At 36.9% G+C, this 23,324-nt stretch overlaps 1 long non-coding RNA gene across 1 annotated transcript; it reads right to left on the bottom strand.

Moving 5' to 3' along the window:
• Positions 1–1,202: 1,202 nt before the first annotated feature.
• Positions 1,203–21,503, bottom strand: LOC123379958. Its single transcript, XR_006585077.1, has 4 exons — positions 21,390–21,503; positions 16,737–16,806; positions 10,459–10,623; positions 1,203–1,661 (listed from the first exon to the last, which is right to left on the bottom strand). It is a non-coding gene; the product is annotated as an uncharacterized LOC123379958 (long non-coding RNA).
• Between the last annotated feature and the right edge of the window lie 1,821 nt (positions 21,504–23,324).

The raw sequence follows: 23,324 nt of genomic DNA, 5'->3' as shown, positions 1-23,324 counted from the left end.
GTTCCTATCTCTGGGCCTTATTATTCAGCAGCTTCTAACAAAACTGTCTTTCTGTGATTTCTTTTCTCACAAAAGTTCAGTCCTTCAAATAGAGGAAGGTGGCAGTCTATCTCTGTAGTTTAAAAAAAAAAATTTGAGTAGAATTGGACATCTGTGTCTTTCATTTTGGTATGTGGAAGAGACAAAACAAGGAGGAGACAGGAGGTATGGATAGCTGGCACTTTGCCTGTTGTGAAGACCATGGAAACCCCAGCAGCTTCCTCTAGAGACAATGCATCTCTTTATTCTTTTATCAAAGAGAATTCATCATGTTGAAAGTCTAAACTCCTTTATGAAAGAGAGAGACCTGATGGTATTTTTTTTTTTCCTCTCATCACTCACTACCTTTTGATGTATGAGCCTTTTGAGAAGTAGGTAGCATGAAACCAGAAATCTAATACCATGACCAGCCCTGTCCCACTTCTTTCCTTCTTCCACCCACATGCTATGGGCAGAATTAAAATGAAATCTTGTGAATTTGGAGTATGATTCAGCAGGTTACATATGAGAGAGAAAATGGAAGTGGTCATCAGCTATCAAGTATAGTTTCATGTTACTGGCTTTAGATTGTCTATGAGATACAAATGAGATGCTTCAGTATACAAACTTACCTAGAATCTACTAAACGTATTTCTAAAACTTGTATTATTATGATTCATCATTTTGAGGATTCTAAGAGCAACAAGGTTACAAGGTGCCATCATGCTCTTTGTCCTTACCATTCACTTCAGGTCATAAAAACCACCAGATTCATCAGTAGTCCTGTCTCTAACTCAAATTTATGAGGACTTACCAGTCTTATGTCAATCACACCTCCCTTCAAGCATATGTGCTAAAAGTTAAATGAGAGACTGGTTCCCTGCTCCTTTTAGCATTAGTTAGTTCTGATCTTGCACAAGCAAATACTGTTTATTGTGACATCAGTTGGTGTACTGCAATTCAATTCCATCACTAAAGAGTCAAAGTTAGTGTAAAATTCCACTGGTTTAAGGATATGTTCCCATGAGGACTACACTTACTTCAGATAGCAGCTGTGTATTGGGAGTCTCCTGGCCACTGTCACTTCCAATTGAAGGGCTTCAAATTCAGGGACTCTTATGACCCCCTTAGGTCAATAATTTGCTATAATACCACAAAGAACTCAGGAAAGTGTTGTACTTAAGATTAAAATTTTATTGTAAAGGATAAAAATCTAGGCCAGCCAAATGAAGAGATACATAAGGTACAGTTTGGGAGGCCTCAAAACTCAGAGCTTCCATGCCTTCTCCTCATGAAATTAGTGTGGGTCACCCTCCTGGTGCATCAGTGCATCCATTAACCAGGAAGTTCTACTGAGCCTGTGTCCAGAGGGTATCTTGGGGTTCAATTGATTAAATCATTGGTGGCATGTTGAACTCAATGTCTAGCTTCATTCCTCTCTCCAGAGTTCAGCCTGACTCAAAGTCCCAACTCTCTGATCAAGGGGTTGGTCTTGCTGATGACCATGCCCCAGGCCATAGCTATCTGGAGGCCTATGTAAGTCTCATTAGTGTAGTCTCATTTATGAGCCAAGGGCTTTATGAATAATAAACACTCGACAACTCAGGAAACACCAAGGGTTTCAGAAGCTCTGTGCTGGGAACCTGAAACAAAGACCAAACAAATTTTTTATTATACAACAATGTTAGGTCTAGATAGATCTTAAATATTATACAATTATAAGAGTGTTTGTTGACTGTTAATTACAATAGTTGTTTAGCAGAAACAAAATGAGCCCCAGAACTGAGGTCTGTGGCTTCCAGTGATGCCCTCTGCTCCCCATGTCTCTCGTTTCATTAGCTTATAGCAAAATGCCCTCCTAGAACTATCTGTAACACATGCATATTGAACTAGGTGATTTGAAATTAAGCACAAAGTAATTCAACATGCAGTAGGGTTTTCTCTCTTCCTCTTTCTCTTACTATGCTACAGCCAAGAGCCCTTTTACCTCATCAAAATGGAGAGATAGTAAATGTTTTGAGGGGAACAAGGCTATTGAATGCATATGATGCATGTTTTCTGGAAAAGGTAGCCCAAGTTTCTAGAAAGTATAGCCAAGTTTTCTGAGTAGTTTTTGAAAGACCCTTGACAGTTTATGCCATTTTCCATTTTGTGATGTTTTTATTCAAACCAGTAATTCCTATATAAAATCCTACATAATGGTTTGGTTTTCACGAGGACCTAGAGAAAATGGCTTGTCCTTCATAATACATTAGTTAGAGCCATTTTACCTCACCTATCATTCTTCAAGGGAGAAAGACCAGCACTTTCCATTTTCTGAGAATCCATCAATCTAGTCCAAATGTCTGGGTGGAGATGGTACTTAACTTTTTCTTTCTGAACTTATTTCTCTTGTCCTAAATGAAAAAACAAATTTTTGTTCTCTCTCTGCTGATCCAGCTGCAGGAGACTTTCAAGAGCCAGACCTGATATTTGCTTTCACAAACACATGTGACTGTATTTACACATTAGCAGGATTATGAGGTTCCTAGTGACCATTTGTGCTTGAAGAAAACTGTGGTTATGTTCAAGGCCTATTTCTATTTTGGCCTGATGTCACTTGTTTCTACTTGCCTGCCCTCACTGAGATGCTAAGCTTTCTTCTTATTTCTCTTCATCACCCACTCATCTTTCCTTTTTCTTCTAATTTCCATCATCCCAAATATTTAAAGTGTAGTGAGAGATTTTAGCTTTCAGTATTATTAAAACATCAAGATCTTCACTCTTATCCATTCTATATAATACTGCTACTTTTCTTTTATTGAAATATAACTGATATACAATGTCACATTAGTTTCATGTATACAGCATAGTGATTTGACCTTTTTATACATTGCAAAGTCAATGCTTCAATAACTCTAGTTACAATCCATCACCATACAAAAGTAATAAAATATTATGGACTATACTCCCCATACTGTATGTTACATCTAATGACTTACTGTTTTACAACTTGAAGTTTGTACTTCTTGATTCCCTTCACCAATTTTGCCCCCACCCTATTTCCCCCTCTGGCAACTACCATTTTTTTTTTTAATGTACCTATGACTCTGGGTTTTGTTTTGTTTCCTTGTTTATTTAGTCTTTTTAGATTCCACCGTTAATTGAAATCACGCAGTATTTGTTTTTCTCTGTCTGACTGGATTCATTTCATTTAACATAATATCCTCAAGGTCCATCCATGTTGCAAATGGCAAGATTTTTTTTTTTATGGCTGAGTGGCACCATTGTGTGTGTGTGTATGTGTGTGTGTATACCACAACTTCTTTGTGAATTCAGCAATCAGTGGACATCTAGATTATTTCCATATCTTGTTTATTGTGAATAATGCTGCAATAACCAAAATGAGTGCTGCATATATCTTTCCAAACTAGTGTTTTTGTTTTCTTTGGATAGATACCCAGGGTGGAACTGCTGTATCATATGGTGGTTTTATTTCTAATTTTTTAGGAAACTCCATACTTTTTTTCCATACTGGCTGTATCAATTGCAGTGCCACCAACACAATGCACAAGGGTTTCTTTTTCTCTACATCTTCACCAACACTTGTTATTTCTTGTCTTTCTGATGACAGCCATTCTGACAGGTGAAAAGTGGTATCTCATTGTGGTTTTGATTTGCATTTCCCTGATCGGTAATGTTGACCATCTTTTCACGTGCCTTTTGGCTCTCTGTATGTGTTATTTAGACAGAATGTCTATTCCAATTCTCTGCCTATTTTTTAATCAATTATTTTGTTGTTATTGTTATTGAGTTGATTTTTTGATATTACCCCTTATCACATATTACTTGTGAATATCTTCTCCCATTCAGTAGGTTGCTTTTTAATTTTGTTGATGGTTTCTTTCACTGTGCAAAAGCTTTTTAGTTTAATGTAGTTTCACTTATTTTTGCTTTTTTTGTCCTTGCCTTTAGAGGCAGAACCAAAAACAAAGAAGCAAGCAAACAAACAAAACATTGATAAGATTGGTGTCAAGGAGCTTACTGTCTGTGTTCTTTCAGGAGTTTTATAATTTAAGGTCTTACATTCAAGTCTTTAATCCATTTTAAGTTAATTTTTTGTACGTGATGTAAGATAGTGGCCTAGTTTCATTCTTTTGCATTTAGCTGTCCAGCTTTCCCAACACCCTGATTGAAGGTAATATCCTTCCCCCTTTGCATATTCTTGCCTCCTTTGTCATTAATTAATTGACCATATATGCATGGGTTTATTTCTGAGCTCTTTCTTCTATTTGTCTGTTTTTATGCCAATACTGTACTGTTTTGATTACTATAGCTTTGTAGTATAGTTTAAAATCCAAGAAGGGGATACCTCCAACATTTTCCATCATTCTCAAGATTGTTGTCGGTCTTTAGGGTCTTTTGTGATTCCATCTGAATTTTAGGATTATTCATTCGAGTTGTTTAAAAAAATCCAATTGGAATTGTGATAAAAACTACATTGAGTATGTAAATTGCTTTGGCTAGTATGGACATTTTAACAATATTAATCCTTTCAATCCATGAGCTCAGAATATATTTCCATTTATTTGTGTTCTCTTCTATTTCTTTCATTGATGCTTTATAGTTCTCAGTGTAGAGGTCTTTCATTTCCTTGGTTAAATTTATTCCTACATATTTTATTGTTTTTGTTGCTATTGTAAATGGGATTGCCTTGATTTCACTTTCTGATAGTTTTCTCTTAGTGTATAGAAACACAACAGATTCTTTGCATATTAATTTTGTACCTTGCAACTTTATGGAATTCATTTGTTCTAACATTTTTGGGTGGGGTCATTAGGGTTAAACATACACACACACACACACACACACACACACACACACACACACACAAACACACACACTATTACGTCATCTGAAAATAGGGGCAGTTTTATGTCTTCCTTTGCAATTTGTATGCCTTTTATTTTTCTGGCCTAATTGCTACGGCTAGGACTAAAACACTCTACTGAATAAAAATGAGAGTGGGTATCCTTGTCTTATTCCTGATCATAGAGGAAAATCTTTTAGCTTTTCACCATTGAGTATAATATAAATTGTTGAGTTGTCCTATGTAGTCTTTATTATATTGAGGTTCATTTCTTCTCTGCCTTCTTAATTAAGAATTTTTATCCTAAATTGATGTTGAATTTTGTCAATTTGTATTTTATGCATCTTTGAAATCGTCATTTGATTTCTATCTTTAATTTTGTTAATGTGATGTATCATGTTGGTTGATTTGCGGATGTTGAACCATCCTTGCTATCCCTAGAATAAATGCCACTGGATCATGGTGTGTGATCCCTTTTAACGTATTGTTGAGTTTGATTTGCTACCAGTTGGTTGAGAATTTTTGCACGTATATGCATCAGGAATACTGGCCCATAATTTTCTATCTTTAGTTTTTTTGAGGGGTGGGCATGGGGGGGTCTTGATTTGGTATCAGGGTAGTTCTGGCCTCACAAAATGAATGTGGAAGTGTTCCCTTCTTTTCAGTTTTTTAGAAGAGTTTGAAAATAAGAGCTATTAAACCTTTTTTGAATGTTTGGTAGAATTCATCAGTAAAGTCATCTAGTCCAGGACTTTTGTTAACAAGGTGGTTTTTTTATTACTGATTCAATTTTCTTACTAGTAATCGGTCTTCAGATTTTCTATTTTTCCTGATTCTCATGGGAGACTGTATGTTCCTAGAATTTTTTTCATTTCTTCTAGGTTGTAGAATTTGTTGGTGTATGATTATTTACAGTAGTCTCTTATAAAACTTTGTATTTCTGTGGTATCAGTTGCAGCTTTTCTTTAATTTCTGGTTTTATTTATCTGACATTTTTTTTCTTGTCATATCTAGCTAAAGGCTGGGCAATTTTGCTTATCTTTTCAAAGAAACAGCTCTTACTTTCATTGATTTTGTTTCTATTGCTTTTTTTTTTGTCTCTATTTCACTTACTTCTGCTCTGATCTTTACTATTTCCTTCCTTCTACTAATGTTCAGCTTTATGTGTTGTTTTTCTAGTTCCTTGAGGTGTAATGTTAGATTGTTTATTTATGATTTTTCTTGTTTCTTTGAAGTAGGCCTGCATTGCTATGAGCTTCCTTAGGAACAACTTTGGCTACATCTCATAAATTTTGGTACGTCATATTTCTACTTTTGTTTGTCTCTGGGTGTTTTTTAAAAAATTACCCCTTTGATTCTATGATGGCCTAGTGGTTGTTCACTAGCATGTTGTTTAATCTTCACATACTTGTGTATTTGTTTGTTTTCTTCTTTAGTTGATTTTTAGTGTCATACAATTGTAATCAGAAAAGGTGCTTGAAAAGTTTTCATTTTGAATTTATTAAGACTTGTTTTGTGTTCTAACATACGATCCATCCTGGAGAATGTCCCATATGCACCTGAGAAGAACATGTATTCTCTTGCTTTTGAATGGAATGTTCTGTATATACCTATTAAGTATTTCTAATTTAATGTGTTGTTTTAGGCCAATGTTTTCTTATTGATTTTTCTGTCTGGATGATCTATCCACTGATGCTAGTGGGGTGTTGAAGTTCCCTACCATACAGTATTACTTTTGATTTTCCCCTTTATGTCTGTTAATATGAGATTTATTTATTTTTATGTTCTTATGTTGGGATATAACATCTTTATAAATGTTATATCTTTTTGTTGGATTGGCCCCTTATTATTATGAAATGTCCTTCTTTGTCTTTTAATACAATCTTTGTTTTAAAATCTATTTTGTCTGATAGGAGTATACCTACACCAGCTTTTTTTTCCCCCTCCCATTTGGATGTAATATCTTTTTCCAGATATTACAGCCTTTACTTTCAGCCTGTGTGTGTGCTTGCTTCTGAAGTGAGTCTTTTATAGACAATATATAGATGATTTTTGTTTATTTATCTATTCAACCACTGTGTTTCTTTTACTTGGGGTATTTAGTCCATATACATTTTAGGTAATTATTGATAGGAATATATTTATTGCCATTTTGTTAATTGTTTTCCGGCTGTTTTAGTTCTTCTGTGTTCCTTTCTTTTTGTTTTTCTTTTCTTTTCAGTTTTTTTGTTTTTGTTTCATTTTTTGTTTTTTCTTTGTTTTTTGTTTTGTTTCCTTCCCCCTTCCCTTGTGGTATAATGTATTCTTTTAATATTATGTTCATATTTCTTTCTCATTTTCCTCTGCATTTGCCATAAGTTTTTGCTGTGTGGTTACCATGAGGTTGACAAATACCATCCTATGTATATATTTTAGGTTGGATAGCAACTTAAATTTATCCACCCCTAATTTTTTATGTTTTAGATCCCACATTTTACAGATTTTATTTTATGTACCCCTTAACTATAGTTTTAGTTAATTTTACTTTTTATCTGTTAACCTTTGTACTAGCTTTATAACTTATTTACCTACTACCCTTACTACATATTTACCTTTTCCAGTGAAATTTTTATTTTCATTTATTTTCTTGTTATTAGTGCCATTTCTTTTCAGTTTAAAGTCCTTTTAACATTTCTGGTAGGGCCATTTTAGTGGTGATTTAGCTTTTGCTTATCTGGAAAACTCTTCCATCTCTCCTTCAATTCTGAATGATAGATAACCTTGCCAGGTAGAGTATTCTTGATTGGAAGTTTTTACTGTTGTTGTATTTCATTTAGCACTTTAATTATGTCATGCCACTCATTTCTGGCCTGCAGAGCTTCTACTGAAAAATCTCCTTATAGCCTATGGGGTTTCTGTTGTACATAAGTTGCTTTTCTCTTGCTGCTTTTAAGATTCTCTTTCTATCTTTAACTTAAAAAAAATGTTTTTTTGTTTTTTGTTTTTTATTTACTCTTGAGTGAGAGACAGACACAGAGGGTGAGTGGGGAAGGGGCAGAGAGAGACAGGGAGACATAGAATCCGAAGCAGGCTCTAGGCTCTGAGCTGTTAGCACAGAGCCCAACACGGGGCTCAAACTCACAAACCGTGAGATCATGACCTGAGCCAAAGTCGGCGCTTAACCAACTGAGCCACCCAGGCACCCCATCTATCTTTAACTTTTAACTTTTAATTCTTATGTGTCTTGGTTTGGATCTCCTTTTGTTCATCTAACTTGGAATTCTCTGGGATGCCTGGACCTGGATGTCTGTTTCCTTCTCTGGATTAGGGGAGTTTTTAGCCATAATTTCTTCACATAACTTTTCTGCCCCTTCATGTTCTTTTCTCCTTCTAGGACTCTTATAATGTGAATATTATCCTGCTCAATGCTGTCCTATTGATCTCTGAAGTTATCTTCACTTTTTCAAAATTCCTTTTCTTGTTGTTGTTGTTGTTGTTGTTGTTCTGTCTGGATGAGTTCCAATGCTTTGTCTTCCAGCTCATTGATCTGTTCTTCGGTTTCATTTAGTCTGCTGTTGAACCCTTGTAGTGTATTTTTTAGTTCAGTCATTGTATTCTTCAACTCTTTGACTTCTGTTTGCTACCTTATTAGTTTCCGTTTCTTGGTTGAAGTCCTCATTGTGCTCATCTATTCTTTTTTTTTTTTTTTTTACTTTAGTGTGTATCTTTATGACCACTACTTTGAATTCTTTATCAAGTAGATTATTTATCTTCATATCATTAGGGTTTTTTTCTGAGGTTTGGTTTTGTTTCTTCACTTGGATATTGTTTTTGTTTCCTCATTTTGCTTGGCTCTCTGTATTTTCATTTATTAGGTGAAATAGCTACCTCTTGCAGTCTTAAAGGAGTGCCCTTGGGTAGGTGGTAAGACTTCTCATTCACTCTTGTCCTAGTTCTTTTCTGTCAAACATTTGTGATTGTCTAAACAGCCTGATTTATATTTGATATGTCCCCACATTGTTGAGAGTATGTCAAGACCTGTCAGTGTTCCTTGGGAGGAATCTCACTTAGCATTTGGTTTCAAACAGATTCAAAACCGCCAGGCAGCAGCTTTTAAAATATGCAAATATATACAGACCTATGGGGCCACAGTCATACTCTGATGACCTCCAGCTTGGGAGATATAGTAGTATCACTTGGGCAAGGGTTGTAAACATTGGGGCTGCAGATGAATGGATAAGGTCCTTTATAGGAGGCCTTCTTTTTTTTTAACCTAAAAAAAATTAATGTTTATTTATTTTTGAGAGAGAGAGAGAGCATGTATGAGGCAGGGGAGAGGCAGAGAGAAATAGAAACAGAGGATCCAAAGCAGGCTCTGTGCTGACAGCAGAGAACCCAAGGTGGGGTTCAAACTCACGAATTCACAGCATCATGATCTGAGATGAAGTCAGATGCTTAACTGACTGAGCAAACCAAGAGCCTCAGGGAGGCCTTTTTGAACTGTAGTAAAACCAAGAGAGTGTGCAAGGATGGTGTCTCCCTAATTACATTCCCTAGGAGTGCCTCCATTGCCTCTATATGTTGGAAAACTTCAAGCCTGTCACTCAGGCTGAAGCTCTATGATAAGTAAATAGGCCTTTTTCACAAGAAGACTAGAGGTGCATGTGCCTGCTGTTGGTGGAGTGCACTGGGAGTGTTGGCTTGTCAAGAACTCTCTTTCTGTTTATTATAGTTCCTTGGAGTTCAGTACCACTAGTCCCTTTGGCCATGATGGCCAGGCAAATAACCACATCCCCTAAGTGGTTTTCACAGACACCCTGTCTTTAGCAGGACCACTGTAGAATGTGGGAGACAGGGACACTCACTGGCTTGTGAAAGGCAGGCAGCCAGAAAATGTCTTGTCTGGGTGCACCAAGGTCTTCAGAGATGCGACAGGAGACTGTCCTGTGTGTGCATGCCCAGCAGACCAGGTTGGGGCAGGAAAATGCTGTAACCACCTATACTTGATGGCCCCTGGTAGGGTGCTGGGGAGCTTAAAACTGCTCTTGCTTCCTGACTTGAGCAGGGGAGTGGGAAAATGCCATGACCATTCACATGCAAAGCAATGGGAGGGTACCATGCCAAGCATGTCTGCCTGTGCTAAGTGTAGGTGGAGAGTGGCACAAGTGTCATCTGCCAGCATCTCGTCTCCAGAGAGCCTCACTTGTTTCCCCTGCGCCTCCAGCTGATGCCCCCAAAACAACAAATGAATCTCCTTCACATACATTCCAGGTGCTTTTCTAATTGGTGCTTTGCACTGTATCCCAGGTCAAGTGAGATAGTATGCAAGTCTTTTAAAGTAGAATTTCAGTTTTTTATAGCACTTTGGCCAGCAACTCCATTGTTTTTCTAAGCCAAGGAGCTCATTTCTCTGGTGCAGAGCTCAAGGGTCGGGAGTCCTGATGTGGGGCATTCACCCCTTGCTCCTCCAGGAAAATCTGGTAAGACTGGTGAGATCCCTCCCTTTGTGTGTCACTGTACCAGGGGTGGGGATTTTGGTGAGACTGTGTGTCTGTCCTTCCTACTTCTCCAGATGTGATCCTTTTATCCTGTGTTATGGAAAACTTGCTTACCTAGTTTTCAGATCTATTCCAGAGGGAAATGATCCATATGTAGCTGTAGATTCGGTGTGTCCATGGGAGTTTGGAATCTTCCTGCAATGCCATCTTGGACCACTCTTCCTGCTACTTATTTTTTTTCATAAATATCACCAATTATGTTACTCCTCCCTGTGATAACTTGAAAATGAAGGGTAAATTTAGCCTGGCATTCAAGGTCTTTCATAACAATATTTCATAACAAGATACTATTTTAAATATGTGTATCTGCTTCTAAACTGGCCTATAAAGTGTTTCCTGGATTCCTGTCCGTATTGGCCAATTGCTTTTATTTCCACTGTATAAAATAATGCCTACTGAACTGATAAAATTTCATCATCTTTCAAGATCCAGCACAAATGCTATTTGTACCAGAAAATCATTTATTCTGTCCATCTGAGCTTCTTTTCTTCTTTCCAGTAGAGTTTTACTGATGACAAACTATGTGTTAGTAAGACCATTAGTTACTAGAAATACAATTGTGAATAATTTAGCGATAGTATTTTTTTTTTTTTTTTGCCTTCAGGATTTTTAAGCCCAAGGAGAGGCAAAAGAGAAACATAGCAATGTGCAAAGAGTACTATGAGGGAGGACCCACAAGGTTCTATGAGTTCGAGGGGAACTTGGCCTAGTCTTCAGCAGTGAAAGGATTCTGTGAAAAAGTGATATTTATGCCAAGGCTGGGATCAGAGTTTACCAAATGTAGGAATGATGAATAAGGATGAGGGAAAAAGGTTCCATGCAGATAGAAAACATGTGTTAAGGCCCCAACATAAAATAAAATAAAATAAAATAGGGGCACCTGGGTGGCTCAGTCGGTTAAGTGGCTGACTTCGGCTCAGGTCATGATCTTGCGGTCCATGAGTTCGAGCCCCGCATCGGCTCTGGGCTGACAGCTGAGAGCCTGGAGCCTGTTTCAGGTTCTGTCTCTCCCTCTTTCTGACCCTCCCCCATTCATGCTTTGTCTCTCTCTGTCTCAAAAATAAATAAACGTTAAAAAAATAAAAAAATAAAAATAAAATGAAATGAAATGAAAAAAAATACACAGAACATTTGAGGAATGGAGAGAATTTCCAAATAATATGAACATAAAACAAATTAAAAAAGTGATGGAAGCTGATACAGGGAGGAAGTAGAGTTTATAATAGTTGTTATCAAACTATAATAGCAACGTTGATCCAGTGGGAACCTGGGTATACAGAACAAGAAAGGAGAGACCTATAATTTGAAAATTTAGATCTGAGAATCTTCAGAATGCTGTGGTCACTAACTTAACAACAGAGTAGTATGCAGGAGTGTGAAGCTAAAACATGAAGGTGAAGAATACCAATATTTAAGGAATGGTCCAGGAGTCTAAGCAGAAATGGCCAGAAAAGCAAAGGGAGAAAAAGCAAGAGGGTGTGATGGCACAGTAGGAGGAAATAAGTTAAAGATAAGCAAGAGTTAAATGCTCCTAAGAAGTTGTGTAAGATAAGGAATGAGAAGTGCCTATTAAATTTGCCCTAAAAGGAATCAGTGTGAGCTCTGGAAAAAACATCTTCAGTGGAACTCTGGGGGTATAGCCAGACTACCCTGGATTGAGGTGGGAATGAGTGTAAAATGGTGAGACTCCAAGTGAGAGCTATTATAGGAAGATTGTGAAACAGTGAAAAAAAAAAAAAAAAAAGGACATTGGAAGCTAAAAGGTAAATATGGGGTGAAAAAGGAATGTTTTAAATTATGAAAGATCATATGTTTACATACTACAGAGAAAAGTCCAGTAGAAAGATCGAAACTGAAAATATAGAAGAGAGGGAAAATTATTGTAAGTCTCAGGGAAGAAAGTAAAGCAAACTAAGAATTAGCCTTAAACAGGAAGCTAATTAATTATTTGTGGCAACAGGAAAAGACAGAAAGTAAGGTGTGAATTCCCAATTATGTGCAGGTTTGGGGGCAGAGAGTTTGGGAAAATCTCCTTTTGATAACTTACACTCTCTACAAGTTTCCATTATATTTTACTTGTAGCCCTTTCTAGCACTTGATACACTGTCTCATACGTTTGGGTTTACTGGCTCTATATCAACCATATTATAGATCAGTGCTGTCCAAAACATATAAAATGCAAGCCACTAATGTGAGCCACATATGTAATTTTAAATTTTCTGGTAGCCAGGTTAAGAAATGCTAAAAAAGGAAATTATTATTTTTTTCTTTTTGAAAAAATGCTATTTATTTTTTAAAGCGGTTTTGGATTCACAGGAAGATTGAGCAGAATGTGATTTCACATACATCCCATGCCCCCAAACAGCCTCCCTGTTATCAACATCACCTATTGGAATGGCAATTCTGTTATATAATTAATGAACCTACATTGATATATCATTATCATCCAAAGCCCATAGCATTTACATTAGGGCCTAAGGACACAATTAATTTTAATATGTTTTATTTAATCCAATGTATACAAAATATTTATCATTCAGCATTTAATCTACATAAAAATTAATGTTTCTCATTCTGTTTTTTTTTTTTTGTACCAAATATTGGAAACCTCACACGTATTTAACATTGTGTTAAATCTTGATAGAGATCAGTCACCTTTCAAGTGCTCAGTAGTCACATGTGGCTAGTGACTACTGTACTGAACAGTACAGATAAAGGTGGTAAGTACCATGAGAGCAGATACTGTTACTTTAATCTTACTTTATTTCATTTTATTTTATTTCATTTCATTTTGAGAGAGAGAGAGCATGTGAGCGCCCAAGTGGGGGAGGGGCAGAGAGAGAGACAGAGAGAGAGGAGAGAGAGAATCCCAGAAATGCTCCAGGCTATCAGTGCAAAGCCCAGTGCAGGGCTCAGTCCTATCATGAGATCATGAGATCATGAGATCATGACGTGACCTGAGATCAAGAGCTGGAGGCTTAACTCCCCCCAACCCAGGGGCACTCCCCCAACTCCCTGAATTCCCCCCCCAACTTTCCTCTACTTTTAATCTCTTTTGTTCCCTCAATGGTTGTTGAATTAAAACTGCATAAGATGAGAAACATCTATTAAAGTAGTCATAGGACATTCAAGAATTTCTAAAAGAATACTTAATTGATCCAGTAAATAAAAATCAGCAGTGTCTATGTAGTTTTTGTCAGCTCTGTTGCTAGAAAAGTCCTTTTTTTTCTCTATTCAAAGACGTTTGGAAAACTGAGTTTATCTTCATGAAGGGAAATGATGCTATGTGCATTTGTGCTCTATAGATGGGATTAGGAAGCTTTGTGACTAAATCAGGCTCAGTTGCTCTACCCGAGGCTTTCCAACTTCTGCCTTTCCAGGAGAGATTCTGATTCAATGAGTATGCAGTACTACAGAATTCATCTGATTTGATTTTAGAGCAGTTTTTCTTCTTTTCAGTAAACTAGCACCTCCCTGGCAAGTGGATAGTTTGGATTAGTGGAGGATGGGGAGATTGCAGACTCCTCACTCCTGGCTAACCACAGTCAAAGCAAATAAGCATCGAAGAGTGTCCTCCTCTCCAAATAGTCCGTGTGCAGATGGAAGAATCCTTTCCTTAGAGATGCAGCCTCTGGTACTGCCCATGTGCTACATGAATGAATGAGTGATAGAATAATTGAATGCTGAAGTTACAAGTGACCTTAAAGATCATCTTATTGTCACTTCCACACCCTCTTCTCCCAAGTTCTTCTTTTGTGAGGAAGTAGCCACAATTCTGCGTTTCTTCTGATACTGAAAACAGAACTGAGGACTTGCATTGAGACTTTCCCTAGAAACACATTTTGTTTAAAAGCATGGTCAGACCAGACTGAATGTACCCTACAGAATAATTCTTGGACATGTGGCTTATATATTTGCAACTGACAAAAAAAGTCACTGTGACAGATTCTCTTCCTCGAAATAGTTAAGCGTTGTGTATTCTTGAAGCATCGAATGTGTCCCTTTAAATGGATTCTCCCATTTATTTTAAATTTCCTAAAATAAAAAAAGATCCCTGCTATGTATGGACTCCTTTGTCAGTTTCTGCCACTGTACTCCCAGCTGTGGCTACTGAAGAGCTCCCAACAGATTGCTCAGCTTTGCCTAATTCCTGAATCATTAAGATTCAGGCCTGGTGGTATATTAGAAACTAATTCTCTACCAGCAGGAATAAGAAAATTAGTCTGTAGCCCTATGCCAGGTGTCCCTTTTCTCCCAAGGACTGCATCAGCACCAAGCTGAGCTTTCTTTCTCTAATCACCACCCCTCCCCTTCCCTGTGCATTGCCACATTTCCATTCCATTCTTCGGAGCTGCCTGCCCTTCTGAGCCCCTTGTAACAAACCCAAAGCCCAAGCCCAGTTGTGTAGGCCTCTGGCCCCCTTCTCACTCCTGCAGATATCTGCCTTTAGGGTCTACATCCTAGTCCCAGCACCTTCAGTCACAGTGTCCTGCTTGAATCCTGGTGGCACCTCATGACAGCAGGGATCAGTACCCTCACCTACTGCTGGGTATCGAGCCAATCCCTCCGTGGACTCCCTTGTTTCCCTTTCTTTAATCAGACCTTTTGGAAAACCCAGCCTAAACCTAGAGGATTCACTGTGTTATTTTGGATCTAGCAGTTTGGTCTTCAGCTCTTTTCCCTTGGCATTCTCACATCTACCCTAGGATACCTCTTCAGAGCACAAATTTCTGTGTTTCTAGACAGCTTCCTCCTCCCCACTCCTCTGCTGAAAGGTACAGCATGGCTCAGGCTTAAGTTATGCAGAGTTTCAAATTCTGGCCATTTTTTATTATTTAAAAAAAATTTTTTTAATGTTTATTTATTTTTGAGAGAGAGGGAGAGAGAACCCCTAGCAGGTTCCATGCTGTAAGCGTGGAACCTGGCTCACAGCTCTATCTAACGAACCGCGAGATCATGACCTGAGCCAAAGTCAAGAGTCCGATGCTTAACTGACTGAGCCACTCTGTCACCACCCTGGCCAATTTTTGGAAACAAAATAATAAATAATTGTTTGTGTTATAGTTTCTCATTTCAGCGGGTACTAGGATTCTTTCTGCAGCATTATTATACTTTTAGTGTCTTTGATGGCTGCCTTACCAAGAAAAAAATATCATATGTCTAATTTTAAACATGTAGTTTAAAAGGTACTGTCAAACTTTAGGTTTGGTATAGGGCTCCATAAAGATGAGAAAAGAGATTGTAGTGCTGTGAGTTCTGCTTACACAAAAAATTACAGATACTTGGGGTTGGTTGGGTAAGAATGGAAACACAGGTGTGGTACTACTCTTGACTGTTTTTTTGTTTGTTTGTTTTTTGCTTTTGCTTTCACTTTTTTTTTCTTTTGAGATGTTAAAAAGAAACCCACTGTACAAAGTCAAGATAGATTTTTTAGGTACAGAAATCTCAATTATCAAGACTATGCACACTAAAACACACTCTGTTCCATATATTAGCCTGCAGAGACTTCATCATATATTAGACTGCAGCAAAGAATGTGTTTATATAGCCATCTTGAAAATTGTCAGATGATATATCGCTTGAAGGCTGTCATATAAAGTAAAACATTAAGAAGAATATTTATGGGGTTTTTGTGCTGTCCTAGCATTACAACTCCAATAAATCATTCCGCAGTCTGTACCCCTCTTTCCTTTCTGCCTTTGTAAAAGTTGTGCAGTTGAATGGTTAGTTTGGACTTGGAAAATAACAAGCCTCCTAGAACCCTGAACTGGGGAGCAATGATTAAAATGCCATCCTGTGGGATGTTACTCCCTATCCTGTGTGCACCAAACTGCACATTTCCCCTGTGTCCACTTTGTATGCTCCTTGTATGAAATTAAAACTTGGTTGTTATGGGGCGATGGCTGCATAATATCAAAAACATTCCATTTCTCAAATAGTAGTAGAAAGCTGCAAATTAAAAAGATATCAAGTGGTACCAGTCATTTTGACAATGTACCGACACTGAACAGTTAGAGACATTCTAGTAGTTTGGGTTTACAAAGTGCTGTTAAGTAAGTAGAGAGTTTATCGTAGAGCAGGTGTGAAGCTCTCTTGCCCTTTTGGGTGCTTTTGAGGTCTGTGTTGATTCCTATGTCAGGTTCCATGCTGCCCTTGATGAGTGGTAGAAGTCTAAGCCAAAGTCAGCAGCTTTCATTTTGACACATACCACCTTTTAAGGAGAAATAACATAGTGAATAGTATTTTTAGGTGCAATTACTGACATCCCATCCATTTGAACAGCATTGTTGACTTAGCATTCAAAAGTAGCTTTTTTATGTTTTCTGTTTTACCTTAGATATATTGTGAGGTTGCTGCTAGGTACTCATTCAGCCAGAGATGCTAATGTATTCGTATTCACAACTTAGAAGGAAGAAAGAAGGAAATAGAGTTAGATTTTGAGCACCATTAATATTCAATCCAGAGCTTCACAATAGGGACCCCTGGTCAACATGACAGGCAGTTGTGTGGGGCAGCCTCAAATTCCAGAGGGTAGGGTGTACCCAGGTCCCCATCTTCATTTGTATTTTGCCTCTGTACATTAAGCCTTACAAAAGAGAAAATGATAAGTATCTCTAGGCTTTCATTTTCTTACTCTTCCGTATATACTTGTTCATTTTTATAGGAATGGGAATGGATATCCATCTCTCATTTGAAAATCTCATATCTTTTCACCAAGGCTGCTAATATAGTAGGTATGAAATGCAAAATGCTACCACAGGACTAAAAGAAAGAAATCAGCACCATATGTAAAGGCTAACTAAATATGACACAAATATTCATTTCTTATATTTTATTCTATTGTTAAAGAATCCATACATAAATAAATAGCATTTTTCTGGAATGTCATGAATGAACATTGAGAAATTCGAGCTACAGATTTGCAACGAAGACATGGTATGACAAATCTATAATTCAGTAATGAGCATGACCTGTGTTACTATGATCCTCCCTGAAACTTGTATATATATTTTTAATTGATGGTTACTATGCTTAGCTTACTTCCTTTATTTATTTTAATATCTATTTTCTTTAACTCCTCAAGGAATTAAAACACATTCCCTAGATTTTCAAATCTTCCCTAATTAAAAATTGTTCCTTTAAAAAAATTAGCATATGTTTCAAGCCAACTTCCTTAGATCAACTTGTAAATTTAGGTAAGTGAATATTAATAACAGTTGTCAACATTTACTTTGAACACCAAATCAGTACAACACAATCTGCATATATAATATAAAACTGTTAATGTAATCAGAGATTACATGTATTTAGTAATTTGTGTATTACACATAGCATAGAAATGGAGAGAGTGGGTGTGCTACCTAGGACAGGCCAGATTTATCTCAGGAGTTTTGTTTTAGTTTTTGTTTTCTGAGTTTGTGTTTGTAAAATAAGTATCTGATAACAGCTTAAGAACTGCTATCCCCATATTATTATAGAAATAATGACACAAATCATTGTGTCATCTCATTGTCTTCCCAGAGTCTCCTCTTAGTCTGTGAGGTCCAAGGCAAAGACCATGGCTACATAGTCTCTGTACCTAATGCAGTGATTGGCATGTAGTAGACAGTAAGGTTTATTGAATTAAGGATGCACGCTCCTTGGCTTTGGAGTCATACAGATCTAAGATCAGAAATGGGTTATGCCATATAGGACTCAGGTGACCTTGAGCAAGTTATTCATTGTTCATTGTATCTGAAAAAAAGAAAAAAAGAAAAAAAAATCTACTTCTTGGGTAATTTTGATCTTTAAGTAAAAGTTATTTACATTAAAAGAACTGGCATGTTTTCAAGGCTCAAAACATACTACTTCTTTCCCTCCTCCCAGCCCTCTATATTGATCTGGTAGGAATTGGAATTCAAGTCTAAAACAAGAGAAACTTGCTAATACAATTGACCCTGGAACAACAAAGATTTGTACTGTATGGGTTCACTTAAACACAGATGTTTTTCGATAAATGTATTGGGATTTTTTTTGATATTTGTGACAATTTGAAGAAACCTGTAGACAAACTATATAGCCTAAACTATCAAGAAAGAAAGAAAGAAAGAAAGAAAGAAAGAAAGAAAGAAAGAAAGACAGAAAGAGAAAGGAAGAAAAAAGGAAAGAGAAGGGAAGAGAAAAAAAACTGATAAAAATTTAGTGATTACTGTAAGAGTATAATACATAATACATGTAGAAAATGTGCTAATCAACTGTTTATGTTATCAGTAAGGCATCTAGTTAACAGTGTGTGTTGTGTTGGGGGGAAGGGGTTGACATCCCTAACCCCTATGTTGTTCAAGGGTCACCTGTAGTTGCCTCTCCAATCTTTCCAGCAAACAGTCTTTCTTTCCTTTGATATGAAGTTATAAAGAGAATTTGCCTAGAATTAGGAAAAGTGAGTAGGCAGAGAAGAGAGAGGAAAGAAGGAAGGAAAAATATCAATTTGGTCTTTGAAAATTTGATGGGTTGTTGGCCATGTTTGCTTTAATGCCAATGATAAGCACCGTGGATGTAAGACATAGCTGTGAAGCAGGTGGTATATGTTTCTGCAGTACTCACTAGTTTGCCTCTTCATGCTTGAATTTTGACAATGGTGGGTGGGAGCTGTTTTGGGTCTACGTATTTGGGCCTCTGGGGAGCTAAAAGCTTTGAAGACTGTTCTTTCTCATTTAAAAATGAAAAAAAGGTGCATGCCTGACTGGCTCAATGGGAAGAGCATATGACTCTTAATCCCATGAGTTCAAGCCCCATGTTGGGTATAGAGGTTACCAAAAAATAAAATGTAAATTCATAATCCAAGGAAAAAGGTAAAATATTTTAAAAATGAAAAATACAAAATGAAAATAGCTTTATTCACTTTTTCTGATCATTAAGGCAATCCATCCATATATTATACAAGTATGGATTTGGTACGAGAGAAAGAAAAGATAAAATAATCTCTTATTAGACCCCTCTCCTCAGACATCCACTTTTAACTTTTGATTTATATAGCTTTTCAATATTTTTCTTTGCTAATATAGAAGAAAACTAAATCATATACTGTCTCATTTTTAAATAAATATATTATGGAGAGATTTCTAGGTCAATAAGGATAGACCTACATATATAACGGCTACATTATATATTAAAATTATTATGTTTGATCACCTGCTTATTAATGAGCATTTTGGTTATTTCAATTTTTACATTCTTGTAAACAATACTCATGAACCTTAAAAATACAATGTTGATATTAATATGATTATATATTGTTATATAATTTTGGGTTACATTCCTAGTTGAATTGTTGAGTATAAGAGAGTACAAATTTTGAATTATGATTCATTTTTCCAGACTGTCTGATGTTTGAGCCATTTTTCCTTTCCACCAGGGAATGCTTAAGAGATCCAGGTGCTAACATATATGCATGGCAATAATGAACCACTCTTTGGTGTTTGTAAAATGCTTTCATATTCATTGAATCACTTGGCCCTTCTGACCCTTATGACTATCCTGTGAGGTAGGCAGGGCAGCTACAATATACACTTAAGTAAACTGACGCAAGCTAGTATGTGTGCTTCCTTGATGGTCCAGCAAATACTGATTGAAGTTTGCCTTTCATTACCATCTCTTCATGGAAATAGAATGATAGTTTAGTATATTTATAGTTCAGATCTATTATTTAAAATCTGTGATTTCTGCTAAAAGAAAATAGCAGGTGCCAATTGGCCTTTCATTTGCATCTCATTTGCATCTGCTGCATTAGATGTCATTTTTACAGAAATCCTCTTGGTTCTTATCAGAAAAAAAAAATTTGGGGGGTAAAAGTAACACTCAAAATTTACGGACCCATGCTGTTGATATTCTTAATTACTGAGAAAAAAAGGGGCTGGACCTTCCTGGTTAAATTTATTCCTCGTATGTTATTCTTTTTGGTCCAACTGTAAACGGGATTGCTTTCTTAATTTCTCTTCCTGCTACATAGAAATGCAACAGGTTTGGGTGTATTAATTTTTTCTCCTGCAACTTTACTGAATTCATTCATTCTAAAATAAATCACAGAGATGAAAATACAGCATAGGGAGTATAGTAAAAAATTATGTAATAATGTTGTATGGTGACAGATGGTAATATACTTATCTTGGTGAATATTGTGTAATGTATAGAATTGTAAAATCACTATGCTGTGCAACTGAAACTAATATAACACCGTATGTCAACTATTCTTAAATAAGAAAGAAAAAAAAAAAAGAGGACCTGAACCATGCAATACCACTTTGCCTCTGCAGGCTACTTTCCCCATGGATTTTCTTACTAATGATGCCACTAGCTCAAAAGTGCCTATAAGACTTGATTTCTCTGTAAATACCCTGGTCTTAGCCTGTATAAATAACTCTTCACCTAATATCCCTACCATAGCTGAGACAAGTCCAGTATATTCAGGCAACATACTAGTAAAGGAAAGTCAACAGAGGATAAAAGTCTTCTTGTTGTGCTTTTATAGACATTTGAGAATCTAATGTAAATCATAGATTTTCTTACTGATTAAACTACAGATAAATACTCATGCAACACATCTGTATATAATTAATAAAACTCATGGATTCTTTAGTGTCCATAAATGGGCCACAAAGAATAATCTAAGAATCTTTTTTGGATATCATCTGATTTGAAAAACCATATCTTACTTTCTTGGGTTACTGATGATTTCTTCATAAAAGTTTGTTATTTCTTGAGTGTCTCATAGTAGCCAGCACCTAACACTATATTGCTTTGTACCAGACTATCTAAAGTATAGATCAAGAGAGGCCAACACGCATTATGAACTAAATTGAAGCCTCCTCTCCAACAGTTGACAGTTTCTTCCCTGGCCTCACCCTCATACAGTGCCCTTGGTTCTACACAGACTTCAGAGGATAGCCATGTTTCTATATAATATAACCATCATAACACAAGTACAACAAAAAGAGATAAATCCATACAGAGCTTAGGTGAAGAAGACCTTCTGTCCCTACTCTGGTTTTCTGTTTTCTTCAACCTCTTTCTAATGTTTGCTGTTGTTTCCTTTTTATTTGCTGAAAGAATTTAAAGTTCCATGTTATTGTGTTCTAAGGGATTCTATGACTTGAAAAACTCTTCCTCTCTGTATCTTAAACAGTTGCTAGGAGACACCAGCTAAACAAGCTATAAATCAATAAGCCTGTGGTCTTATGTTTTCTGGAAGTAGAGGGATAGTGTGTCCCTTTGTAGGAGAGGATATACTAGAGATTGCTGAGCAAACTACTCAGAGACAAGATCTCCTAGTTCTTAGCAGAGATTGAGAGAACAGAATAACAAAGATGATTTTCTGAAGAAGGAACTTCTGAAATGAAATAGAAAACTGGGATTTGAGGCACAACTTAAGATGAGAGTTGTTATTAAAAGAAAGAAATTGCTTTCTCTAAAGCCATGTAAAATTTCACAAGGGGATGAGTGAGGTTTTCAGTTTAGAGCATCTTACCAAGTTGCTTTGCAGCCCAGATTGTAGCACTGTGAAGAAAGGAGTGCCTCTGTCTCATTTGGCAATTTAACAAAACAGTTTTCTCCATTTTCTCTATGGTTAAGTCCAGTGAGTTTGCTCATCTTCCCCACCCCCACTCAAAAAATAAACCATGTCTACTGGGGCATGTAGCATCGGCTCCCTTTTTAGTCCTTCATAGTTTCTAGGGCTAAGCTATAATAGGGTTTTGCTTTATTGTGTGATTTGGGTAGGAATAAAAAGATAATACTGCTCTTCATTTTTTTTTTATTCACTCATCCTGTCTATGACTGAGTTTACTCAATAATGGATTTATTTCCCTGCCTATTAAAAGACTGTGACAGGGGTGCCTGGCTAGCTCAGTCAATTAAGCATCCTACTTCAACTCAGGTCATGGTCTCCCGGTTCGTGGGTTCAAACCCCGTGTCAGGCTCTGTGCTGACAGCTCTGAGCCTGGAATCTGCTTTGGATTCTGTGTCTCCCTCTCTTTCTGCCCCTCCCCTGCTTGTGTGCCTGCTCTCTCTTAAAAAAAAAAAAAAAAAAAAAAAAAAAAGATTGTGCCATATTAAGCACACGCTGTTTGGAAGGAAGGAAGGAAGGAAGGAAGGAAGGAAGGAAGGAAGGAAGGAAGGAAGGAAGGAAGGCCTGCTAAAAGACAATACTGCAGTTTTATCAGCAAATACCTTAGAGAAATTAATTGCTATAGTTGAGCAGGATCTTCAGCAAGATGAATGTTTGGATGAGGGTTGAGACCCTGAGAGAGGAAATAGGTTACTTACTTCAGCAGTTTCACCAGAGGTCAATCAGGCCAGACCTCTAAGGATCATAGGAACTCAGAGAGGCCAGAAAGGAAATTAAAATACCCAACTTGTGAGGCCAATTTAGGCTGTTCACTTATTCCAGTACAGAATTAGTGCTCTGTAGCTTTGGTCCCCACAGGCACTTTTCACCTCAGTGACCCCCTAGTTACTAACGTTTTAAAAACTCTATGCTTTTTCACTAGTTTAAGTTCTTGAATAGCATCTTTTCCAAAACCACACTGTAGAAAACCCCATCACCATACAAATAGTAATGACCATAGCATTTGCCACAATCATCTTGATACAAAGATGATTTGTCTTTTCTAAAGTTTTAGTATCAGTTCATTAAAGCCTGCCTGGGCTTGCTGATTCCCATTTACCTCAGCTCCATGACTTACTTAACCCTCAGCAACAGGAAATCTCCATATTGCTCCCCAGAGTTAAGTAGCAGAGTTTAGTGTTAAATGTTGCAGGCTTGGAAGAGAGCTGGATTCTAACTGTGATGATGCACTAATATTTTAACTTTGACAGGTCACTTCCCTGGTCTGGGACTAAGTTACTCCATTTGTACAAGGAAGATGCATTCATTCTTATTAAGA

This window comes from Felis catus, chromosome C2 (assembly GCF_018350175.1).
Source record: "Felis catus isolate Fca126 chromosome C2, F.catus_Fca126_mat1.0, whole genome shotgun sequence".
NCBI lineage: Eukaryota > Metazoa > Chordata > Mammalia > Carnivora > Felidae > Felis > Felis catus.
This window is presented reverse-complemented; position numbering and strand designations above follow the sequence as displayed.